This window comes from Canis lupus, chromosome 15, assembly GCF_011100685.1.
Source record: "Canis lupus familiaris isolate Mischka breed German Shepherd chromosome 15, alternate assembly UU_Cfam_GSD_1.0, whole genome shotgun sequence".
NCBI classification, from domain to species: Eukaryota; Metazoa; Chordata; class Mammalia; order Carnivora; family Canidae; genus Canis; species Canis lupus.
The window spans coordinates 19,664,744-19,689,539 of record NC_049236.1 but is presented as its reverse complement, the minus strand read 5'-3'; the positions used below and the strand labels follow the sequence as shown (position 1 = coordinate 19,689,539).

The window sequence follows — 24,796 nt, the reverse complement described above, 5'->3', positions numbered from 1 at the left end:
TCTTTCTTTTCTCTTTTCCTTCCTTCCTTCCTTCCTTCCTTCCTTCCTTCCTTCCTTCCTTCCTTCCTTTCTTTCTTTCTTTCTTTCTTTCTTTCTTTCTTTCTTTCTTTCTTTTTCTTTCTTTTTCTTTCTTTCTCTCTCCTGTCTATCAGCAAAAGCCTCTCTGAATTACTGCAACTAGAAATGATCTGTTTCTCCAGCCACTATAGTGCAGAGACACTTGAAACCATGCTCATGCTCTTTTATTGAATAAATCGCTATACACTTCTCTCACCTATCTACCAGACCAAATGTAGTGGTAACATGTGTTCTGTTGGAGCACAGTCTTCAAAAGTGGCTCCCTTACAACAAAAAAAAATTTTTTAAGATTTTATTTTTTCATGAGAGACACACAGGGGGGTGGGGGGCAGAGACACAGGCAGAGGGAGAAGCAGGCTCCATGCAGGGAGCCCGACATGGGACTCGATCCCGGGATCCCAGGGTCATACCTTGGGCTGAAGGCAGACGCTAAACCACTGAGCCCCCCAGGTGTCCCAAAAGCACATTATTTTGAAAGTCAGGAATAAGATTATAAAACAGAACAAAAAAATAAATGTAAGGGATTTAGTTTAAACAAAAAAGTTTCCCAGGGCCAACAAAGGCCTAGGGATGGTGCAAATGACTGGATTTCAAGCTCTTTGGAGAGAATTTTTTAAAAACTCTGGAAATGAACATAATAAGAACAGTAAGAGTAAATTTCCAGTTTGCTTAGGTAAGCTAACGAAAGTAAAGAGAAGCATGAAAGAAGTGGATTTCAAATATGACTGCTCAAGACCCACAGGCAGTCAAAGAAATACCAGAAATTTGTTCTTAGTTGAACACAAATTCAAATGCTTTGTTAATCCGGATATAATTTTATCCACAGCATGCACCATTAAATATTAATCTTTTTGAGCACTCATTCCCCGTCCCCCCAGCAATTCAAAATAGTTCAAAATACTTAGGGAAAAATTGTTATCAAAACAAAGCAAAACCTGAATCAGAGTGAATTATACCAGCCACCTAGTCACTAAAGCAATGCTAGACAAGCACAGACGGTGAACATCTGGGTTTGCTTGCCTGCAGGGGGTGGAGTGAAGAAAGCAGAAGGCATCAGCAGGTGAAGCAGGCACTGCACTTGTGTCTCCTGAGCACATTCTTCAAAAATGACTTACTTTCACCAGTTTAGTGTGCCAAAACTCACTGCTTTTCAGACTATGATGAAAAAAATGTTGGAGGAAGTGGTGTCAACATCAGGAAAGAAAAGAGTCCAAGGGAGGAGGAGTCTTCTTTATGATGCTCACCCCCACGTGTCTGCACAAGCCATGCTCCCTCTGATGACGGATCCTTAGTAAGTCTCTGCTTACCAGTGGGTAAAAAAGGAAAGTGTATATAAAAGAAACTGATTCTCCAAAAGAAATGTTCTACTGACTTAAAAAAAAAAAAAAAAAAAAAACTACCACAACCACCAAAAAAAACGAACAATACTTCAAGGGGGTTATTCAATGCACTTAAATTAGTAAAAGGACAGAAATCAAACCTGGGCAGGACCTTTGTCTACAAAAGAATGCCCTGGGTATCACTGAAATCAATACTCAGATACTAAAGTTTCCATTCGGGAAACATTTTTCTATATAATAAGCAGCTCTAATTCTATTTTAATTCTATTTGAGGAATATAGATTGTTGATGAAATTCAGAGACCATTATCTCTTCTCCTTTTTTAAGGATTCAGATTCCCCCATCTTATAAAGCATCCAGTAGTCATTTATACTCCTCAGGCTACTCCTCAGGGAGGGATGGGTGCGGGGAGCCAGGCTTCAGGATAGGGGGGATTGCTTTTACTGTTCTTCATCGCCATCACGGGAATTACATATTCAGCTCCAAATGCTGAATTTACTAAAACAATGTTTTTTCTCCCTCCTAAAAATAAGACAAACTATTCAATCGTTTTTCCTTTCCAGCTAAGGGTCCTTGTCGTCCTGATCAACTAAATGAACGATGCAGCATCTCCTTGGAAAAAATGTGCAGCAGAAGTGCACGTAAGTGGTTAAATGCCCACAGAAGCTGGGCTCTGCAAGCTCACGGCGGATGGCACGCTCACTGTTTGCAACTCACTGCTGGCATCTGTTGCCGCTGGCACGACGCTAATAGGCTACCCCCGGGAGTTAGCTCATGCTTTCCCAATAACTCCCTTCTAGAATCACCTAAGCAGTGAAGCAATCTCTATATGCCCGCATGAGTTAGGCCACTGGTAAAAGTCATGAACCCGTGTTGTTAAAGCAACGTGGGTTTACTCCAGCCTTGCTTCACTCAGATTATTATCCGGGATAAAAGGGCAAGCCACTGTCACGAGCCGGATATCAAGGGCTGGGGCTAGAATTAAAGACAATAGGGGCTTGGCTGGCTCAGCTGGGTAGAGCACGTGACTCTTGATCTCAGGGTTCTGAGTTCAAGCCTCAGGTTGGGTGTAGACATTACTTAAAGAAAAAGGACAGGAGGTCATCATCTCTGCAGAGAGCTGCCTCGGTCAGCACCACTCACCCAAAGGGTCCATTAGCATGAAAAAAAGAAAGGTTTTTGAAATCCTGTTGGTTTCCTGCCTCTTGGCTTTAGCTGGCTCCCCTAATTGAACAGTTTGTTTTCTCTTCCTGTGCTTGGACTCCTCTCCGATGGTATAAACTTTGCTTCTTTTTCTCTTCTTATCTAATACAGGAGAGGCTATTTCCCTCTTTCCTGCCCAACAGGCACCGTCCACACCTCACATCCTTCTCTTTTGAAAAATGACATTTGGCAAAGGGAAAACACATCAGGAGCCATTTCTTAGATCTTTATTGCACTGAGTATTTAAATCTTTTGTGCATATTTCTAGAGGACTGTTCTGTGCCCAAACAGGAAAGAGATGGACTCCAGGGTTTCCAATGAAATTTGCTATTTACAGCTAGGCTGAGGGAGAGTTATGGCTCACAGTCAGTGTCAGGAAATAGGGAGTATAATTTAATCTGTGCCTCCTCCTTCCTCATCTTGCTGTTGGAAGGTGACCCACTTTGAATGTAAGTGGAACTCAGATGTTTCAGGGCCCTTCTGGTGAGCAACAGAGGTGGAGCTTCAAGAATTTGCAAGAGGAGGAGCCCTCTGGTGAGACTCCTTCCCAGAGAAAAGGGCCTAGACCTCACAGGTGTGAGGGGAGGGGCAATTCAGAATTCTGCAGAGAGTCCTCAACCCAGCCTTGCCATCAGATCAGGCCCCAAAGACTCACGTTCCACATACAGTGTGGGAATGGCCAGTAGAGAAAACCTCTAACTAAAAACTATTTGTTTACAAAAATTTGTTGAGACAGAAGAACCTATTGGCCATCTTCTAAGAGGAGAAGCAATTTCCAGGGCTTCACTCTATTAGAAGCATCGAGTATGAGCAATCTGTATTGCCCAGCAGCCATAGCCAGTGGACATGAGAGCAGAATTTCACAGACTGGTTCCATCTAGAGAAGGAGGTTAACATGCTCAGTGGAGGTGAGAGGACAAGGGGAAAAAATGGCTGTTTCCTCAGGTTAACTGACCAGCATTTTTTGGAGAGACACCCTGGGGACCTTCATAAAAACCTTGGTTTGAGAAGATCCTGTACAGAACACTGAGACCTTCTATTAGCAGGTGGGAGCAAGTGTCAGTGAAACCAGGAGGCCGGTTGATTCTTTTCCTAAGTGTGGTTTTACTTTGCAGGGAATAACCAAGCAAACAGACTCTTAACTGTTTTTCTTTCAAAGGACAGATGGTGATCCATGCTGCTCAGGCCTGGCTTCTGAAGGGCTTTGGCACTGGGAGTAACAAAACTGGAATGTGCTGCTTGCTTTTGGGGGTGCTGCTGACCCGGTGAAGATGTCCCTGAGAACACTGCCAGGACTACTGATAATTTTAGCACTCCACTGAAGGCATTAGATCACAGTTATTAGCTATGGAGTATGGTTGAAAAATTGTTTTAACATTTAATTTCTGTAGCTTTTTATATGTTTATTCTTTTGAGAGACTTGGTTCATCTTTGGTGTTTAGTGAGAGCATCTTCTAAGAGCTCATATCTGGTCAATTCTCCATGCTTGTCTTCTATTGTATTTTGCATATTTTATATTAAAATAATTGGTTTTGGGCAGCCTGGGTGGCTCAGTGGTTTAGCCCTGCCTTCAGCCCAGGGCATGATCCTGGAGACCCGGGATCAAGTCCCAGGTCGGGCTCCCTACGTGGAGCCTGCTTCTCCCTCTGCCTGTGTCTTTGCCTCTCTCTTTCTGTGTGTGTGTGTGTATGTGTGTGTGTGTCTCTCATGAATAAATAAATAAAATATCCTTTTCCAATCTGTGATCTGTACATGTACTTTACCTATTATATCTTTCAATCAAGCAAAGTCTTTAATTCTAAATCTTTTCCATCCATTTCTTTTTTATCCTAGAGTTTGTGCTTTCGGAAGTTGGTTTAAGAAGATCTCCCACATCCCAAAGCCAGAAAAATAATCTGTGTTTCTCTTTTTTCCTTTTACTATTAACTTTTCAGATTTACATTGTCCATTTAGGACATTAATCCAATTAAATTTCACCTTCCCAAGAGACATAAACAGCAATAGATATATAAAATATTTGTGGTATTAAAATTTCATTGGAAAAGGTAGAAAATTGGGGGGGAATCTAAAAAAGTTTCTTACGTAGAAAAGAATGAAAAAAGGATTGAGAAACACTGCTATGAGCTAAGAATCTAGCATTTTCTCTATAAAATGACACTTTTCTAATATCATCTGTTAAATGTTTTATCAATTCTTTCTTCAGTTATCTAGTTATCAATTCTATCTACCAGTTATCTGATACCTGCAGTGACCTCTCCCCAGACCCTTTTTCAAAATCGCTGTAATTACTCATAACATATTTAGTTTTCTTATACTTAGGAAAATAAGTATGTTGAATTCAGTTTTTTAAAGTCCTACTAGAAACAAAAATAAAGTCCTACTAGAATTTTCATTAGGATTGAACTGAATTTACAGATTAATTTTGGAAAACACCTTTTACCTTGTTGCTGTCCATTCCGTTACCATGGTATAGCACTCTATTTATTTAAGGCTATAATGCCCTTAATAAATTAAAACTTTTTCTCTACTGAGATCATATACGTTGTTTATTCAGTTAAATTCATAGCTTGTAGTTTTGACTACATCCTAGAATGTCACATTTTTAGTCAGCTAATGACGATACAGAGGAACACTACCAATTTTTGTAAATGGATCTAGTATCTGGAATTCTTGTGAAACCTCTTATTAGATGCATAGTCTTTCTGTTGATTCAGTTGGGATTATCTCACCTGAAAGAAAAAAGAGAGGGGATACTTACCTGGCAGAGGAGTGGTTTTCCCAGGGCTAAGCTTATCCATTGCACTCCAGATGTACTGATGCTTGAGATTTCCCCAAATGTGCGAAACTTGACTGCATAATTTGTGATTTATGGTAGTCAGGGACTGCATTAGTGCTCTCCCCTCCCTGTGCCACCACACACACACACACACACACACACACAAAAGGTGGGGGGGAGGAGGAAAGAAAGAATAAGAAAAGAAAAAGAAATCAATACTTTTTCTGAAGGGGCGCCTGGATGTCCCAGCGGTTGAGCATCTGCCTTTGGCTCAGGGCATGACCCCGGAGTCCCAGGATCAAGTCCCACATGGGGCTCCCTGCATGGAGCCTGCTTCTCCCTCTGCCTGTGTCTCTGCCTCTCTCTTTGACTCTTATGAATAAATAAAATATTTTTAAAAAATACTTTCTCTGAAGCAGATAAAGAGAAACCAGTAATCTAGTTACCTATATGTAGCAAGGACAGAGAATTGAACCCTTGTGGAACACACCATAATAATCAGCTGATCTGTTTAATGGCACAGGTGATTTCTGCTCTGCATTTGCAATGATCAGCTTGTCCAATTCTGTCTAATAAGTACCTATAATTACTTCTGGCTTCCTTATTCATATGCTCAGTCCTTTTTGCCCTGTATAATTGTGAATTTCAGGAATGTATTATATTATGAAAGGTTAGAACCACTGCAGTTAGTACACTGCTTTATCTCCATGAGCAGAGCAGTAATCAATATTCTATGGCTTTCTTTGAATAGTCATATTTAATAGCTCTGAACATTCTCACCAGGACTAACAATGAGGAAAAAATTTAAGCATATGTATTAGAAGAGGAGAAAGTCTCTTGAGTAGTTTCCTAAATGATGACCTACCTAAATGATGCCTAAGTTAAAGAGATCATTTTTGCCTGATGATCCAAATTTATTGCTTAATAAGAGCTTTAGAGATTAGTAGCATCAAAATATACACACGATTCCCTAAATCAAGTAATAGCTACAAAGTAAAATTATGCTCCATTATAACAAATTTGGACAAAATTTCCATGCAAACACATGACTGTAAAATCTGGAAATTTCCCAAAATAGTCACAAGAAAACTAGATGCCTTTAGAAACAAATTCCTGAAAATGATCATATCAATTGGACTGAAAATTTCTTCACCATCTAAAAAATCCAAGAAATCATTTGGCTAACAAGTAGTTCCTACCAAAATAAAAGTATAGCACTTGGCAAAATATAAGCAAGTGTATTTCATTTAAAAAAAAATTTTTTTTTAAGTAAGCTATATGCCCAATGTGGGGCTTGAACTTACAACCCTGAGATCAAGAGTCACAGGCTCTACTGTCTGAGCCAGCTGGTACCCTTAAGCATATGTATTTTAAACAGAATGAATTGGATTTCTACATAAAGCTTTTTGTAAGCTAAATTAAATCCAGAGCTAAGGCATACAAAAGAAGCACTAAGACTAGCTCTTATTAAAGAGAACAGACTTCTCTGTATCCATTAAGTGGGACAGATAGAAAGACAAATTTGTAACAGTGGGATCATCTTAGCTGCTCTTAATAGAGCAGAACTCAAAGTAAAATATAATGGCTTAGCACGGAGGGAGAAAATCGGAACAGAAATATCTTTATGAAGGTGATCCTATGTAATTCTAACAAAAAAAAACATGAGAACATGAGGTTTAATGGAAACGTTTTTCAAACATAACAGTAGAGTAGTGATTTAATTTAGGTCATTAACAGCAGAGCTGGCAATGGTATTGCTAACTCATTGTACTTTGTATGTATCTCTATGAAAACACAGATTCACCCTATGTCATAATTTTGAGCAACTGGCATTCAGAAATTATCTCTTCCTCTCCTGGTTTGTTTGTTTTAAAATCTCCTGTACCTAGCATGATGCACAGGAGTGTAGTAGATGTTCAGTCTTGGAAATGTTTTCTGTTTTAAAGTAATAGGATTATATGATTTAAGACTTTGCACTATTTCTAGATGTATTCATTATCACTGGGTTGTCTAATAGGCATATGGCTTACTCTACTTGAGCCACAATACCCTGCATTAGTTCAGTCTAGACCAATTATTCTAACCTCTAACTTGGACCTTTAACTCTGCCAGATGCTCTTTGACAGTAGATTCTCCAATACTGAAAATCTTGCCAAGCATATATTATGTAGTTGTGTAATTACAGCTTTCTAGTACTTAGTATGGTATTATTAGCTCAAGCTGTGGCTCATTTAGTGTATATAATTACAGCACACTCAGCAGTGAGCACTGACCTACAAAAGGGGGGGGGGGCGGTGGTGATTTCTGGTGCTATTTTTTTTTTAATTTTTATTTATTTATGATAGTCACACACAGAGAGAGAGGCAGAGACACAGGCAGAGACACAGGCAGAGGGAGAAGCAGGCTCCATGCACTGGGAGCCCGACGTGGGATTCGATCCCGGGGCTCCAGGATCGCGCCCTGGGCCAAAGGCGGGCGCCAAACCGCTGCACCACCCAGGGATCCCTGGTGCTATTTTTTTATATACTTCAATTGACAATATATGTAGTTATTACTAAAACTCCAAATTTTGAGAAACTTTGATGTTCACACTACATTTTCACGTACTTTTGGAATATCTAACATTACACTGATATTTTAGAGCTATTATTTCTGCTAATGATTACTGACTATTAATATTATTTGGATAACACTTCAATTTTTAAATTTTTTTCCTCTCATAGGTGCCTGGAGGAAAACAAGAAGGGACAAAAACGGCACAAAAGAGTGCAAGTCTTAAAGAAATGTTCTGCTGGAGAGTGATCATTTGTTAAATTTTTATAATGCCCTAGGGCCTACTCACACCTTGGGAAATGACACTTTCTTGTCATCATTCCATCGACATATTTTACAGCTTCAAATATCCCTCTTTAAGAGGCACAGGAGTTAGCCCCAAAGCAAACAGTAGTCAGAGGTATATTCTCCTAGGGATCCACATTGTTCTGGACATGAGGTATTAAGTCTTGGGGGAGGTTGGGAGTGGCAATATGAAGCTTCCGTTAGTTGCCTGGGCCCTTCCCAGGCCTTTCTGACTAGCTTCCCATCTTATTGCTCCTTGTCACCATTACACATCTCAAAAGTAGCCAAGCTACTTTTCCTTTGGCTCCATGTTCCTCTAGGATTTACTGCCATTACAAGAAAGGTTAACAGCTTAACCCCAACATATGGCACTTAACTGAAACTCACAATATCAATAATTGAAGAACTTTAATTTTTAAAAAGATGTCTTGAAGACTACTCTTTTCCCTTTCCTTAACTTGTCATAAATAACAAGAGGTAATGCTTTTACATATTATTTCACACTTGTAAGTCTCTGTGAACCTCAAGAAGAAATCATTAAGTGTGCAGTATATTTTCCACTTTGTTCAAGCACTCAATATTTTTAAAAAACTGATTTTTAAGAAAGAAGCTTCAGTTTTCAAACTATTCATAATTTACATTTTAATTGGCATTTTAAATATTCTGAAGGTGAAAGCCATGGCTGCTTCAATATTAAAGACCTCTTTCTACTTCCAAATACACATAAAAGTAATTTTCATTTATGTGGTTGAAAGGTCACACGCTAATGTAGGCAGGAGAATTGATTTTAATTCCATAAAAGTCTTTTTGGTATTATGTAAAAAGATTCTTACCAGCATAATCAGTTAACAAAGTTATAAAGAGCTTTTATGTGGGCATTTTTCAGACTGTGATTTATCCAATAACATACATACAGACAGACAGACACACAATTTTCTTTATACTAAACCATGTTGTAATATAGTTCCACTTAAAACATCTTGACATCTCCCTTATGCTGGTCTTGTGACCATTACAGAACCAAATGACTATTGGGAAACTCAGTGATAAATGCATAAACAAAATGGGCCTCTCTTGATAGGTGTCAATAAAGTACAGAGCTGGGGCAGCCTGGTGGCCCAGCAGTTTAGCGCCGCCTTCAGCCCAGGGAGTGACCCTGGAGACCTGGGATCGAGTCCCACGTTGGGCTCCCCGCGAGGAGCCTGCTTCTCCCTCTGCTGGTGTCTCTGCATCTCTTTCTCTCTGTGTCTCTCATGAATAAATCTTTTTTAAAAAAAGTACAGACCTGTTAGAGCCGTCTGAGATCATTTAGACTGCTACTGTCATTTACAAGCAAAGCCTTAGAGACATCAACCTAACTTGTAACACACTGTCTCTAAAGGTAAAGTCATCGTTGTCGTCATCATCATTGTCATCAAAATCAGAGAGACTGCTAAAAGGAAAATCAACTAGTAATTTGCAGAAAGAATAACTCTTACAGTGTTCGTGTGGACACACACCACATAGTGTCTAATGATTAAGGCCTACCATCTTGAAATGTTTTATGAGAATACCTGAGCTCAACATATCAGACTGAAATTTATTAGAAATGTTTTGCAGGTAACATGTATGTTAGATGCCATGAATGATTTTTAAAGTTATAAAAGGAAGAAGTGACAGAGGGAGGGAGGGTGGGAGGAAAGATAAAGGCAATGCCTGTCTTCCAAAACCTTATTTTTACTTGGAAAGAAGGTATTTCTATTTAACATTTTGTCTAACCTCTATAAACATTTCAATATTAGAGCTGCGTCTGCCATAAAATGAAATGCTCTCCAAGGACAGAGAGTTTATCTTGTTTACTGATTTATCTCCTAGAGTAAGAACCTCCCATTAATGGTATTTGCTCAGTAAACAAACGCTTCTTACAATGAATTGTCATTATTATGGTGCATCCGAGCACCAGTGATAGAATGGATCCTTCACCTTTCATATTCTACTTCAGCCACGTTAATGTACATCCAATACAGCTTTTGCATAAAGAATAATTAATATTATGTTTTTCAAACAATAGCTTGTACGAGTTTTAAAACACTTGAGGGAAAAATCAATGATGGAATAATGACTGATTTAGAAATATACTCATTGACATTCTCATTAGTCATTTAATTGTGATTTTTTTTGCGGGTTAACTAGTAATCTCAGTTGAAGATGAATCCTTTAATTCTGCGTGCCTTTATTAGGTTAACCGGGTTGAGAGGGAGAATGCCTACGTGAAAGGTAAGGAAAGGTGTTATAAATAGGATGAGACCTCTGAAGAGCACTGATCCACTGACAGGCATTTGGTCTACTTAAGAGGGAAAAGGGCGGAGTTTGGTTATCAAAGAAGAGGGTCTGTTAGGAATCAGCTGAAGAAAGAACAGGAGCAAAGACAGAGATGAAAGGGTCAAGTTGTGATATAGCAACATATATGATTTTTTATTAGCACAATAAATAACACAGCATAGCAACAGACCTAATAATCTCTAAAATTGCCAAGTTATGCTGTGAGTGATATTTTTCAGATTTCTGGAACAACTGGAATGTGATATGAAAAGGTGTAATTTCTGTTGACAAATTCACAGAAACTGTTAGGGCTGCTGTTGGTTGTTGTTTTCGTTCATAATTGAAGGAAGTCTGAATTTAATTAGAGATAAACAAAAATAAATATGTCATTTTTTCCTCATCTGGGTTCATGGACCCCTGAAATATGCAATTGTCCTTGGCTCATGCCTTCCTTTCACTCACCTATGTAAGGACTCTAAGGACCTGTACTAGACTCATTCTGTACCATTCAAAAGAGCAGAACTACACTCAGTGGGTTCAAGTTATATGAAAGACAAGATTTCTACCTGAAACCAATATAACACTATATGTTAACTACACTGGAATTTTTTTAAAAAGCCCACATCAACCAGTAAAAGCATCTGAGTAACAATGTTTCACTTCTGATGAATATATAACTGCCAAAAAAAGAGACAGATTTCAGTTCATCATAATGGAGAGCCTCTCAACAATTAAAAATCCTCAAAAATAATAGACCAATTAAAGTAATGAGTTTTTCATCACTAAAAACGTCAAGATTAAATATGATTAAATAAGGATTTGTGTACTGGAAATGAAATTGGGTCCTAATTTCATAAACTATAACAAGAACGATGCTTTCTAGAGATTTGCAATGAAGCCAGTCTGATAATATTTGCCAGGCATGGTGCTTTACATTCATTCACCAATTCATTCCTTTTTTTTTTTTTTTTTTTTTTTTTTGAGGACAAAGAATGCCTGCATGTACCAGGGAGGAGCAGAGGGAAGAGGAGAGAGAGAGATAATCCCAAGCAGGCCCCATGTCCAGCATGGAGCCTGATGTGGGGCTCAGATCTCACTACCCCGAGATCATAACCTGAGCTGAAACCAAGAGTCAGGCACTCAACTGACTAAGCCACCCAGGTACCCCACAACTCACTCAATTCTAACAGAATACTGGGAACCAGGAATTATCTCATGAATATTAGCTCAGTTATTTTTAAATATCCTGGCCAGGCCAAACATCTAAGAGGTAGAATTCAAATCAAGGTCTTTCAGGCCCCAAAGGTCAGTAGTTTCCATCTGAAAACTGGAGTTATAACACCTACTTCTAGAGTTGTTATGAAGACTTCAAAAAATAATATATGACAAGTGCAGATACCAGATGATCATAGATAATAATATTCTAGGCACTTTACATGTATAAACTTATCTTCACAGCAGCTCTATGAGGTAGATGATATTATTATCCCCATTTTACAGGACAGAAAACAGAAACACTAGGATGTTGAACAGCTTGCCAATAGTTATACAATTGGACTCGAACCCAAGCAGTCTGACTCCAGATTCCACATTGGTAACTACGTTACAGGATTTCTAATTCCTTTAGCACCCAGGGTTCTTGGTCCACTGCTTTGAAGAATGAAGAGGTGGACCAAGGAGGGGTGGGCAGGAAAGCAAAGTTTATTGAGCAAAAGTACAGAGGTCCAAGAGGGGAAGCGAACCTGAGAGGGTTGCCACTGGAGTTTCTAAGATTAGCGGTTGTTACGCGGTCTTTCGAGGAACTATCTAAGCAACCAGGATGTGCTGAGTCGTGCCATCCAGGGCTTTGGTCACATATCTGCCTATCTATCGCTTAATGTTATGTGCTAATGGTCTTTTGGGGCCGACATCTGGGGGCTTACGTCTTAAGTGCCCCTTGCTTGTGATGGTGATAAATGCTTTGTGGTGAATTGTTTTATTTTGGGATGTTTTGCAGAAGTCACCTATGCAAAGGCCACAGAAAAGAATGTTAGTGTGTTCCTGTCCAAGCTACACAACAGGATGTTAGTGCTATTCTGTCTTAGCTGTCCCAATTCCATATTTTCTTGGTGGGGACCCTGGCCCTGACTACCTAACTGTTCAACTAACTCCTAACAACTACTATGCTATGCTAGCAGGCATGGTGCTAGCAATTTGTTTTATGTGTTTGCAAGATTTCTCTTCCCAACAAAAGTTATAGTTCGAGGGTAAAAAAAAAAAAAAAAAAAAAAAAAAAAATGGAAGTGCTTTAATACAACTAGGCTTGACATATAATAAAACTAGACATATAAATTCAAATGAGGCCTAGAGTTCTTTTGTTCGTCACTGCCCAGCCCATAAATGTTCTGTACTGAAGATCTCGGACTGTCATCCTAACCTACATTTACTTTCCGTGCTAATACCTAAGCAGGATAGAGTTTCTCACTTCTTGATTCTTATTCCTTTACTTCTGTCAAGGCTGTTGATGAGTCAAAAACAAATGACTCATCAAATGAGACAAAGCAAAAAAAATCTGGGCAGGTCTGCTCTCCAACTCTGAGGGAAATCAACAACAAATACCAGCTTTACCTAAATCCCTTTGCAACACAGACAATAATCACATAAAAGAACCTTACAATTTCATTTGTAGAATCATCCCCCCTTTGCCCTCCAGCTATATCTCACCACAGCAAGGAAGATGCTTCAAAAGGAAACATGAAAATTTCAAAATAATAAAAGTACCAGACTTTTCAGGACCTATTCCTATCAGTTTGACTCAGAACCAAGTTGTTTTGCCTCCGTTGCCTGCTTCTTTCAATCATTAGGGTTATTATTTATAATCTCTGAGGACGTTTTGTTCATGGTGGGTCCCTGACAATGTCCTCTTAGGGAGAAACAAGAACCACCCACTCTCAGGGAAGCTTAGTAAAGTGCCGCTCTGCCTGTCGCCAAGCCTGGTTTCTTGTCCTGCAGTGGCCTCCAGAACCGTGATTCACAAGCTGAGATTTAGGACTTGCTACGTTCAAAGAGATAAGCAAAATATTTATTTTTGTTATTTTTCTCAAGAAGTTATTTGAGTCACTCACATGTTTCTCTTGGTACTTAAAAGGCTATAGTTTTTTTGTTTTTTAAGATTATTTATTTATTTATTCATGAGAGAGAGAGAAAGAGAGAGAGGCAGAGACACAGGCAGAGGGAGAAGCAGGCTCCATGCAGGGAGCCTGATGTGGGACTTGATCCCTGGCCTCCAGGATCAGGCCCTGGACTGAAGGCGGCACTAAAACGCTGAGCCACCCGGGCTGCCCAAAAGGCTATAGTTTTAAGTAATTATATGACCATCTTCATAAATGGATATAAGCTGATGGCAAAGCAGTGTATCAACATTCACATACATTCTCTCACTCGATCTTTATAAAAACTCTATTGTCTTAATATCTTTGGTCCCCGTTTTATAATGAATGAATGAAACAAAGTTGAGCAGTTGGGCACGCCCTTTGGGGGGGTGTAGAACTGGAATTCAATCCATGTCTGTGAGATTCCAGAGCTTAAGTTCTTAACCCTCTATTTTCAACGTTCAGGGACCTTTTTTCAATAGCCCAGACAGACACTGGCAACTCCTGCCGAAGCACTTGGTTCACAACTATACACTAAAGTCCTCTGTCCACCTATAAAATGGACCCCGAGCTACTTTTCCTGATACTCTCTGCACCTTTCATCCTTTCAGAGCGCTGTTTTATCTCCTGAGCACTATGTGCTGCTTAGTGCAAGAAAAGTTACTTTTAGCAAGAAGTAGTTTTTCTGGGGTCAACTTCATAAATGCAACTACATCAGCGACCCTTCAGCGGGACCCCGAGCGTGGCTGGGTCAGCCCTGGAGGAATGAGCTGAATGCAGGCTTTGTCTCTTGACAGTGGCCACATACCCTACAATACTCATCCCAGGATCTCCTAAGAGGAGGGAAACCACTAGGCCAAGTCTCTTAGGATGAGGAGGAATTTGGACGCCAGTAATCAGATTCAGACTGCCGATTGTCACTGCTTGTTGAGAGCTGGCATTTACCTGTGGCCAATATTTTCCCTAAGGATCCTCCTAGAAAAATCTTTGTAGTGGCTCCAGCTGTTCCTCAACCTTCTGGTCAGGTCTTCACAATTCAGAAATAAGTGCCAGGAGTTATTTAGGTAATTTTTGTTAGTTCAAGTCAAGCACTTGCTCCCTCTTAAGCTGCCTACGGCTGCTTCACTAAAGGATTGTTTCATCAATAAACACTGGAATTTACCTAATAACTCTGTTGGCGGTGCAGATATCCAGAAATTTTATAGGACACTTGATAGCAATGATTGTAGCAAGAAGTATTTCATGGGAATTTATTATCTTCTTTGAAAGAAGTATAGACTATAAATACTAGGATCTGTCAGAAGAAAAAGAGTAAATCTTAGGTTGGCCAAATTGGAGAATTTTTGTGTTTTTATATTTCATTGTATCATTTTTATTTCAGTTTGCAAAGCGTTAGAAGTCTTTAAATAAGTACAATTAAAAAGAAAACCTTTTCTGTGAGCCAAAGAAGCATTTTAGTATTTGTTCTGGTTTATTTTTACTTTCTTGCCTACTAAAAAACTGTGAAAGATATTTCCTAAAATAATAAGTAGTAATGGCTGATAAACACCAAAAAATATGTTGTATCTAATTATTGCAAATTTTTAAAAAATTGTGAATTAAAAATGAGAAAGAGAGACAAACAAACCAAAAACAACAGTAAAACATGTGTCAGTGAACTCAACCCCCCAGGGAACCTTCTGAGAAACTGTGTGGAACCCACCTCAGAGCTGTCCCACCAGGGGACAGGGAATAGGGAAGCTGGTCCCACTAGTTGAAGATGCTGTTGACTCTGTATTTCTGATTCCAGTAGTTCTGAGAGCACCTGTGGGGCCAGAGCGAGCCCTCCTGTGGAGAAGAAAAGACTCAGGAGGGGTCAGTCAGGTGGAAGCTGTTGCTAGAGCCACAGTCAGGTAAGCTTAGGGACGGGGTACAGGGGGTGGGGGGCCAACAGTCAGGGAAGCTTAGAGGCAGGCGTGGCACGGGGGTGGGGGGTCAACAGTTTCTTTCAAACAGATGCTAGATTGACCCCTGAAGGGTGAGCTTCCTCACGATTTCAATTCAACCAGGAGTGCGACCTACTTGGCCGCTCCATCACTGGCCTCAGGCACAGACTTGGGTCCCCGAATGGGAGCAGAGGACACCTTGCCTTGGGCGGGTGCGTGCCAGAGAGAAGGAGGAGGCTGAGGCAGCCGGCGCTGGGCAGTGAGGCGCTCCTTCCTGGAGGGGGGAAGGCGAGGCAGGGGGGGAGGAGAGCCCGACCAGAATCAGCACTTAATAGCCAATACTGCAATTTAAAAAAGAAAGACAATCGCGGTATTCACAGGTGATTTCAGATTATGAAGGTGTACACCCCCCACATAGCTAAAAAATTGCAAAAGAAGTTGTCTGCTGGGATCCCTGGGTGGCGCAGCGGTTTAGCGCCTGCCTTTGGTCCAGGGCGCGATCCTGGAGTCCCGGGATCGAATCCCACGTCGGGCTCCCGGTGCATGGAGCCTGCTTCTCCCTCGGCCTATGTCTCTGCCTCTCTCTCTCTCTGTGTGACTATCATAAAAAAAAAAAAAAAAAAGAAAAGAAGTTGTCTGCTGGAGAACGGGAACTGGGGCCAGAGGAATAGAAGACGCACCGTCTTTTTCACAACAACCTTAATCGTACTATTTTGTTTTCCTCTGAATACATGTATTAGTTTGACAAAACATTAAATTTTTAAAAACTATATAGCAAACCCACCACACTGAGGAGGAAAAAGGTTTGTTTTTTTTTTTAACAGATATGACACAATAATCCTAATTATAAAAAATTCTACATGAGGAGTTGTTACTTTTATAATCAGGAAAATACACATCCTAAAAATAGTTGAAAATACATAAAGCTTAGGTGAGTTGGACTCACTGATAGTGTTTTTACATATTAGGTACTTACAAGGTTTATTTTATTTCAGCAATTAGTTCTAAGAAATCACAGTGAAAATAAATATAAGAACAGATACTATGCTAGTTCAAACCCTGTTTGATTGAAAAACCTGGGACCCATTGGGATGTAAATAAAACTAGTGAGATACCAATGTGAAATGCAAGAAACTCTGGATTTGGAGTAAAAAAAAACTACACTGGAGTTCTGGGACTGCCACCCACTAACTCTGATGTTGCTTATGTTCTTGAATATCACTGAACCTTGGTTTCCTCTGTAAAGGAGGGTAACAACACTGACTTCACAGGATTATTTTTGAGATCAAGTGAAATAATAATAACCTAACAGTATAATAATAATAAGTTACATAAATATAGGTATCTATTAGAAAATTTGTTTTAAATATTAGATTTAAAAACAAGAAAACTAATTATAGATAACCTCTTAAAAGAAGAATTATAAGGGCACATCTTAAAATTAAAATTTCATTAGAAAATATATTTCCATTTAAGTTGTATATGAAGATAAATCTTTCCATCACTATGTGCTGGCTAGGATATTAGCATACTTATAACAATAGTGTCTTTCACATTAGAATTTATCTGATTATAAAAGTAATGTGTGTCTATTAATCTTCAAATGTATCTTCTCCAAAAATGGCTTTTAATGGTCACAAAACATTCCATCAAGCAGCTGTGCAGTAATTCGACATTTTCCTGTTGCTAAGATAGGTTGTTTCCAACTTCTCAGTATTTAAGTTGTTTGTTTGTTTGTTTTAAATTTTTTCTTTATTTATGATAGTCACACAGAGAGAGAGAGAGAGAGGCAGAGACACAGGCCGAGGGAGAAGCAGGCTCCATGCACCGGGAGCCCGACGTGGGACTCGATCCCGGGTCTCCAGGATCCCGCCCTGGGCCAAAGGCAGGCGCCAAACCGCTGCGCCACCCAGGGATCCCAGTATTTAAATATTTTTTAATTTAATTTAATTTTTAAAATTTTATTTTTTTAAAGATTTTATGTATTTATTCATCAGAGACAGAGAGAGAGAGGCGGAGACCCAGGCAGAGGGAGAGGCAGGCTCGTGTGGGGAGCCCGACGTGGGCCTCGACCCCGGGAGGTCCCACTCCGGGCGAAGGCGGGGGCTCAAGCGCTGGGCCCCCGGGGCCGCCGGGTTATGAGCAGCGCCCCCGGCTCACAATGCTACTACACAGACCCTGCACTCTGAGTCGGAACTGCCTGTTTACTCATCCGGTTCCCTCACTGGACAATAGGTTTTGTGAGGGAGTTTTTTTTTCTGCCACTTTACTCAGTGCCTAGTCCTTTGTCTAGAACATAGTCTTCTATGTCTATAAATAGGTGCTGTGTGAGTGAACAAAGGAATGAATGAATGAATGAATGAATGAATGAATCCTAGTATTTCCCCTCAGAATGTAGGTGGTATTGGAGGGATGCCTAATGAACTGAGATGACCTTTAGAAAGCACTTTGTGTGTTTTAAACTTTATTATCTTTTAATCAACATTATTTTTGCTGTTTTTGCTGTTACCATGAACCAGAACAATAAGCAAGAGACCTGGGAGGGGCAGATGAGGGCGTCAGCGGGGACACGAGATGAGGGGGCGATAGGCCCAGCGAGCACCGGCTGCTGAGAGCCCTGGGTCACCTTGGCAAGGATGAGGCTTTCCCTTCACACAATCCCCTGTGGCCGCATGAGTAGCTGTTTCACAGCAGGAGGGAAAAAGAGCAAAAGCAATGGCTGTGGGGGAGGGGCAACTATTTTTCTCATTTTCTACTTAAATCCGAGTTGGAAATACACAAAGGGGAATACACAGAAAGACATGCTTCCCCTGTATACTTGAGTTCTTTGCTTGAGGCCGACACAAATGTGTATTTGCTAGAATCCGGATCCAGCGTGCTGCTCCAGAGCAGCACACTGAAAGAACTGCAGAGGCCAGAAAGCCTGGGAAGCAGTGCGTAGTACAGGAGGAGTGATATGTTTAGGTAATTTCTGATTTAGAGGGGGTTTAGGAGCCTCCGGGTGATGGGAATAGTCCGTATCTTGTTTGGAACGGTGGTTATACCAATGCGTACAACTGCCGCAACCCTTTGAACTAAATGCCTAGGATTTCTGTGTATGTTATTGAATGTAAAGTGTAGAGGCCACTTTCAGGCAACCAGCTTGAGCAATGCAAACCTGCGTGAGGTCAAAGGGCCCAGGGGACCCCTGGGCTGAATACGATCAGGCCCACTAGGTGACGCACCTCAAATACCCATGAGCGCTAGCTGACCAATGGGTTGCTTACCCCCAGCAACAGGTGTGAAAAAAGGAAAAAAGGGAAATTCCGTATGTTTCCATCCCGCCTCACCTTCCCCTTTACCTACAACCCCCCCACCCCCCACCGCCTCCTGGCAAACAGTCTCTCTTTTGCTGTCCTGCGCCCTACTCCCTTGCAGTGGGAGTTTACTCCCTGCAAACTTCTCTCTCCTTTGTTCAGCTTTGGGTGAGTTCTTTCAACACCACCAGCGTTGCCAGCTTCCACTGGATCAGGTTGTGTCACATAAACTATACCTCAATTCAAGAAATTATTGAGTAATAGGTTTTTTTTTCTGGTTACAAAAATAACATGCATTAATTCTAGAGCGTTTAGAAAATACTGATATGCACAAAAAGGGAAATAAAAATTATACAGACTTTTATTGCCCAGAGACAATCACCCTTAACACTATTGTCATTGTTATCTGAGTTTCCATTATCCCAACATCCCACTTAGGAGGCTACCTAATAAAGCAGTAGTTATTATATGGACATATTCAACTAATGACCTGACCACCTATAAAATGTGTCCCCACCCAGTGTCCTCCAGCTTAACACTAGGTTTTGTCCCCACCCATCCTGTCAAAATGCTTGTCAGGCAGCCATTGCCTGAATGTTGGATGTAAACATCCCAAATGTAATGGGATGACCCTAAAGTGGATTGTGATTTTTTTAAAAACAAAGTATACTTCATAAAGTCAGCGTACACAGCGTTGGAAAACTGCGGGATCACATGAAAGCCATGGAAAAGCAAGGAGCTCCACCTGATGAGCATGTACTGCAAGAAAATAAACAGATCTGATGACAAGCACTTCAAGAGAATGATTCATCTCTCAAAGATTAGAAGAAGCTCTTTGGAAATAATGAAGCCCTCAAATTATTTTTGTTACAAAAGTTATGATAGTACTACAAAAGTCAGCCATAAAATGAAGAATATTATACCATACTATCATACAATTTTATTCAAAAGAAAAAGTTGAAATATCAATATTTTAAGTTTTTTCCCAAACATTTTTAAAAGATTTATTTATTTATTTAAGTGGGAGGGGGGCAGAGGAAGAGAGAGAGAGAGAAAGCAGACTTCTGCTGAGCATGGAGTCGGACTCAGGTCTCCATCTAATGATCCTGATGAGATCATGACGTGAGCTGAAATCAAGAGGTGGACCCTTAACCAAGTGAGCCACCCAGGCACCCTTCCCAAACATTTAAAAAACTATTTTCTTTAACAGCATCACAAATATTAATGTGCATGGGAATCACCTGGAGATCTTGTTAAACTATAGATTATGATTCAACTAGGTCAGGGGAGGGGTCAGAGTCCACATTTGTAACAAGCTCCCAGGAATGATGATGCTGGTAGTCTTTGGTCCTTACTTTGAATTGTTAAACTGTAAAATTGTAGCTTAAGTAAATTCACTTTAAGTGACCTTTATCCAATACTAATTATCTTTCAGAATTTAGAAACACCTCCCTATCCTTCCAGCTATTTCTAATTTAACTGTTCTAGAACACATATAATATATGGTTCTCAAACAAAATCCCCTGGAGAGCTTGTTCAAACAAATTGTTGGGCCCTATACCCAGAGTTTTTCTCTTGGTGTATCTGGGGTGGGGTCCAAAAATTTGCCTTTCTTACTAGTTCTCAGGTGATGCTAATGTTGTTGATCCAGTATATACTCGGTGAATCAGTTAAAATGATTGCAAATAACTTCCAGGGAGTTGCTTACAATACCCAAATTAGACATTCTGCTTGTAACATTTGCAAAACAAAGAGCGAGCAGCTCGGGTGGGCTGCTCAGGTGGCAGCCAGGGTGGCTCAGCAGTTTAGCGCCTGCCCTCAGCCCAGGGTGTGATCCTGGAGACCTGGGATCAGGCTCCCTGCATGGAGCCTGCTTCTCCCTCTGCCTGTGTCTCTGCCTCTCTCTCTCTCAGTCTCATGAATAAATAAATAATTTTTTTTTTAAAAGAGCAAGATGGAAATTGTACAGATCACAGGAACAAGCCCCAAGCATTCTACTACCTGAACGTTTCTGCTATTTACTGCCCTCACTGATCCAGCTTACTGCCCAAGGATCGGTTTTAGTAGATGATGTATGTTAGTGTTCTCTGTTTTGGCTGTAAAATTATTTTTATTAATGATTTTCTATAACTTGGTGTATTTTAATTATATTTCTAAAGAGAGTAATAAAAATACATACGTGAGATATGCTTAGATTATCAGTTGTTTGATCTCATTGCTGCTGACAGAGGAGTGCCCCTCACTTTACAAGTAGGGGCTCTGCCATCATCTTGTTGACTGCACCTGAATTACTAGAATGTGCAAATACATACATATTTATTAGTATAAACTACTCACTACACACAGTTTCTTTGTATGGATCCTTTCAGACAATCCTCTCATTTTGAGAAGATTCCGTAGTTAAAAGCAGATAATATAATCATCAAATCCACTTCCTGTATTTGTAAAATCTGCAATAGGCAAAACATGAACAATCAACTTAAAACTTCACCATAAACCCCTGTGCTCCGAGGACCTAGCACTCAGGATACTGCCAACCTTTAATCACTACTGCCAGTATTGTTATTCAGTAGGCAATGTAGTCATGTAGTTGTGCTATTAGCCCAAAGTGATACCATGGAGAGCTGTGTCAGATACCTCAGGAGGAAGCAGCGTGTGGTGGCTAAGCGCTCTGGCCCTAGAGCCAGGTGGTGTAGTTCAGATCCTGGCTCTATACCACCTACTATGAGTTCTGTGGTCTTAAGCAAGTAACTGGATCACTTAGTTTCTGTTTCCTCCGTTGTAAAATGGGAATAATAATAGAGCATATTTCACAGTGTCATTGTGAAATTCAAATAAGTTAATATGGGTAAAAGCATTTAGAAGAGTCCTGGCACAAATTAAGAAGGCAATAAACATACCTATTTTATTATGCCCTAATCATTGAATTGGAAGTCAGCGATCTGGGTTCAAGTCTTGGCTGTGTCATTAGTTTTATGATTTTACAGAAGCCATTTAATCTTTCTGAGATTTGTCTGCAAACCAGGGCTCTAAAGCCCTGCCTTGTCAAGCTGATAGAATTGTGATCTCAAATAAAATCAATAGTACATGTAAATGTGCTTTGGAAAACTGTAAAGCATTATATAAATGTAAGAGTCAAAATCCTTCTTTATAATTTTATTTCTCTTAATTATCATAAATCTTTTTTTTTAGTTTTTTTTTATATTTATTTATGATAGTCACACACGGAGAGAGAGAGAGAGGCAGAGACATAGGCAGAGGGAGAAGCAGGCTCCATGCACCGGGAGCCCGACGTGGGATTCGATCCCGGGGCTCCAGGATCGCGCCCTGGGCCAAAGGCAGGCGCCAAACCGCTGCGCCACCCAGGGATCCCTCATAAATCTTAATACATTTATATTATATGAAATATTTTATAGAATAAATACATGATCAGAGCAGGAAAGTATTCTTAGTGAGTACTTCCTTTTCTTACAGTTTTATAGTCACTCATTTAGCAATTTTTTTTAAAGATTTTATTTATTTATTCATGAGAGACACACAGAGAGAGAGAGAGGCAGAGACACAGACAGAGGGAGAAGCAGGCTCCATGCATGGAGCCCGATGGGGGACTCGATCCTGGGACTCAGGCCCTGGGCTAAAAGCAGGCACTAATCCACTGAGCCACCCAGGCGTCCCTCATTTAGCAATTTTTTTTTCTGAGATTTGAAATGAAACTTACTAGAATAAAATTTCTAGTGTCCTTTTCTTCACTAAAAAAAGAAAAAGAAAGAAAGAAACATTTTGCCATAACTCGTCTTCCAGCTGTCTGGTATGCTATAAAGAGCGTGGGCTTTGAGAACAGAAGACCAACACAAGTGCCGTGTGAGCTCTGTGACCTTGCACAAGTTATTTAAATGATCTGAGTTCCCATTTTATCACAGGGGTAATAGTGGCTGGAAAGCCCACCTCCCTGGGTAAGACCTGGAGAGGTCCTAATGAAATACATGGACCATGGATGAGAGATAGATATATATGTAACCCATGAATCAGTGCATTTTTTTTTCAAAGACTAAATGGTAAATATTTTAGGTTTTGCAGACCCATAACCCTCCGTCAAACTACCCGATTCTCCAATTGATGCCGACTCTCCAGTTGATGCATAAATGCAACCATAGACAGTATGTAAACAAATGGGCATGGCTGTGTTCTAATAAGGCTTTGTGGACACTGAAGTTTGGTTTTCATATAAATTTCACATGACACAATATATGCTTCTTTTGAATTTTTTCAAACCATTTAATTTTCCATTCTTCGCACACAAAAACAGGCAGTAGGCTGAAACTGGCATTATGAGCCATACTTTTCTGACCTTTGGTCTAACATAATGCCTAGCAAGTAGCACATAACAGTAGCTAATATTAGACATGTAAAATTGCTTTATAAAATGTAAATATTAGGTCTAAGCTATTGGCAACTTTCTTGTTCTTCATCATGACTTAAAGACTATCAGCTGTTGTCCCATTATCACATCTCTACTCTCCCAGTACCTGAGGCCATAATTCATCTGAAACTGTGGATGTGGCATCATCTAAAGCACGGATTTGGACTCTTGCTTAATCTTTCATATATATTGAATTTAATTATTTTTCAATAAAATATTAAAACTCTTTTTTCAAGCAAAGAAAGGTAATATTCTAAAACTTTCAAAAAATAGAGGAAAGTAAAAATGAGGAGGATCTCTCATTTTTCTGCTTAGTTATGTTTTCTACTTTTCCCTTTGAAGACCATTTTCTTTACTTACACAACAAAAAAGAAGTACAATAGTTAAGTGTTTATACTTTCTCTGCCATCTGTCAGCATTACATCATTTTCTTCCTCCAAACATAGCTTTGTTTTGTTTCAACTGAATTGTTTTTTTTTTTTATCTTCAACTTCAGCTGGTTCTGTACTTTATCCTTCCTGAGTTTTCCCTCCATGTGTGTCCTTAATTGTGCACACCTCTATCATCAGATATATCTCAACACCGTCCATTCTCTTCAGCCACATGTTGTTTCTTTGGTATTTTGTTTCTTATCAGCTTTGTATGTTGACTGTAATTTCTTATAACTCATGTTTCCCTATCCACACCAACCTAAGGAAAATGGAATCATGTAACAGTAATAAATAGTATTTTTTTGTGTGATTTTTCACCCCAATCCTCCACTGTGGGACTTGGAGCTACTCTTAAAGTCTCATCCAGTTGTCTTTATGAAGCTCATAGGTAGTATGACACATGTCATACTCATAAACAAGTCTTATGTCACCTATCCCGTCTGCCATGATTCCCTCCTACCCTGGCCATCTTTGGTGATATTTGCTTTCAAAACCTTTGCTTCCCACGGAATTACTTGGTAGTGCCCGATCATTGCCACTACTGCAGGTGATATCCTATGCTAAGGGTATTTTCTCCTGAAGCTACAAACTATTAAAATCTTTCCCACTCTTGGAACTAGTTTTCATTCCTGCAGGGTGATGAGGGCTGGCTTCCACTGGCCACCACTATGAGGGCTGGTCACCGTTGCAGATTCACTGAATGTTAAAGTTGAAGGAAGCAATTTTTAGAATCTTCCTTGCACTGAAGCCTGCTGTACCAAAGTAGGATCAAAAAAAAACAACAAAAACAAACAAACAAAAAAAAAACAAAGTAGGATCAAGGCTTTTCTCCTTCGTGTGTTAGCATTAGCAGATGAGTAACAGGATAGGATTATCTCGTTATTGTAGTATCTTACCTAGTTTATTGAAACAGAGCCTTCATCTCCTGTATTCCCCTCCCTTAGGACACTGAGTTTATAGCCTCTGGGCCAGAGGCTAAACCAGAGAGACAGACATCGTGCTCTACTAATTGTCCCTCCTGTGTGCCACTTATTGGTCCAAACCTAAAAGCAATATT

General features: G+C 39.9%; 2 long non-coding RNA genes and 1 pseudogene across 3 annotated transcripts in view; 2 read left to right on the top strand and 1 right to left on the bottom strand.

Annotated features, from left to right (window-relative positions):
- The first annotated feature begins 719 nt into the window (after positions 1 to 719).
- On the top strand, positions 720 to 4,220 carry LOC102155258. The gene is made up of 3 exons (XR_005370376.1): positions 720 to 1,369; positions 1,982 to 2,059; positions 3,781 to 4,220. It is a non-coding gene; the product is annotated as an uncharacterized LOC102155258 (long non-coding RNA).
- Positions 4,221 to 5,172: 952 nt separating this feature from the next.
- Positions 5,173 to 24,796, bottom strand: part of LOC102155141 — a 75,615-nt gene continuing 55,991 nt past the window's right edge. The window contains exons 4-5 of one of the 2 annotated variants that reach the window (XR_005370372.1): positions 15,370 to 15,494; positions 5,173 to 5,525 (exon numbers count right to left, since the gene is read on the bottom strand). This is a non-coding gene — a long non-coding RNA (uncharacterized LOC102155141). The remainder of the gene's footprint in view (positions 5,526 to 15,369; positions 15,495 to 24,796) is intronic. The other variant, XR_005370371.1, reaches the window with a different exon arrangement.
- On the top strand, positions 5,372 to 5,524 carry LOC119869469 (annotated as a pseudogene).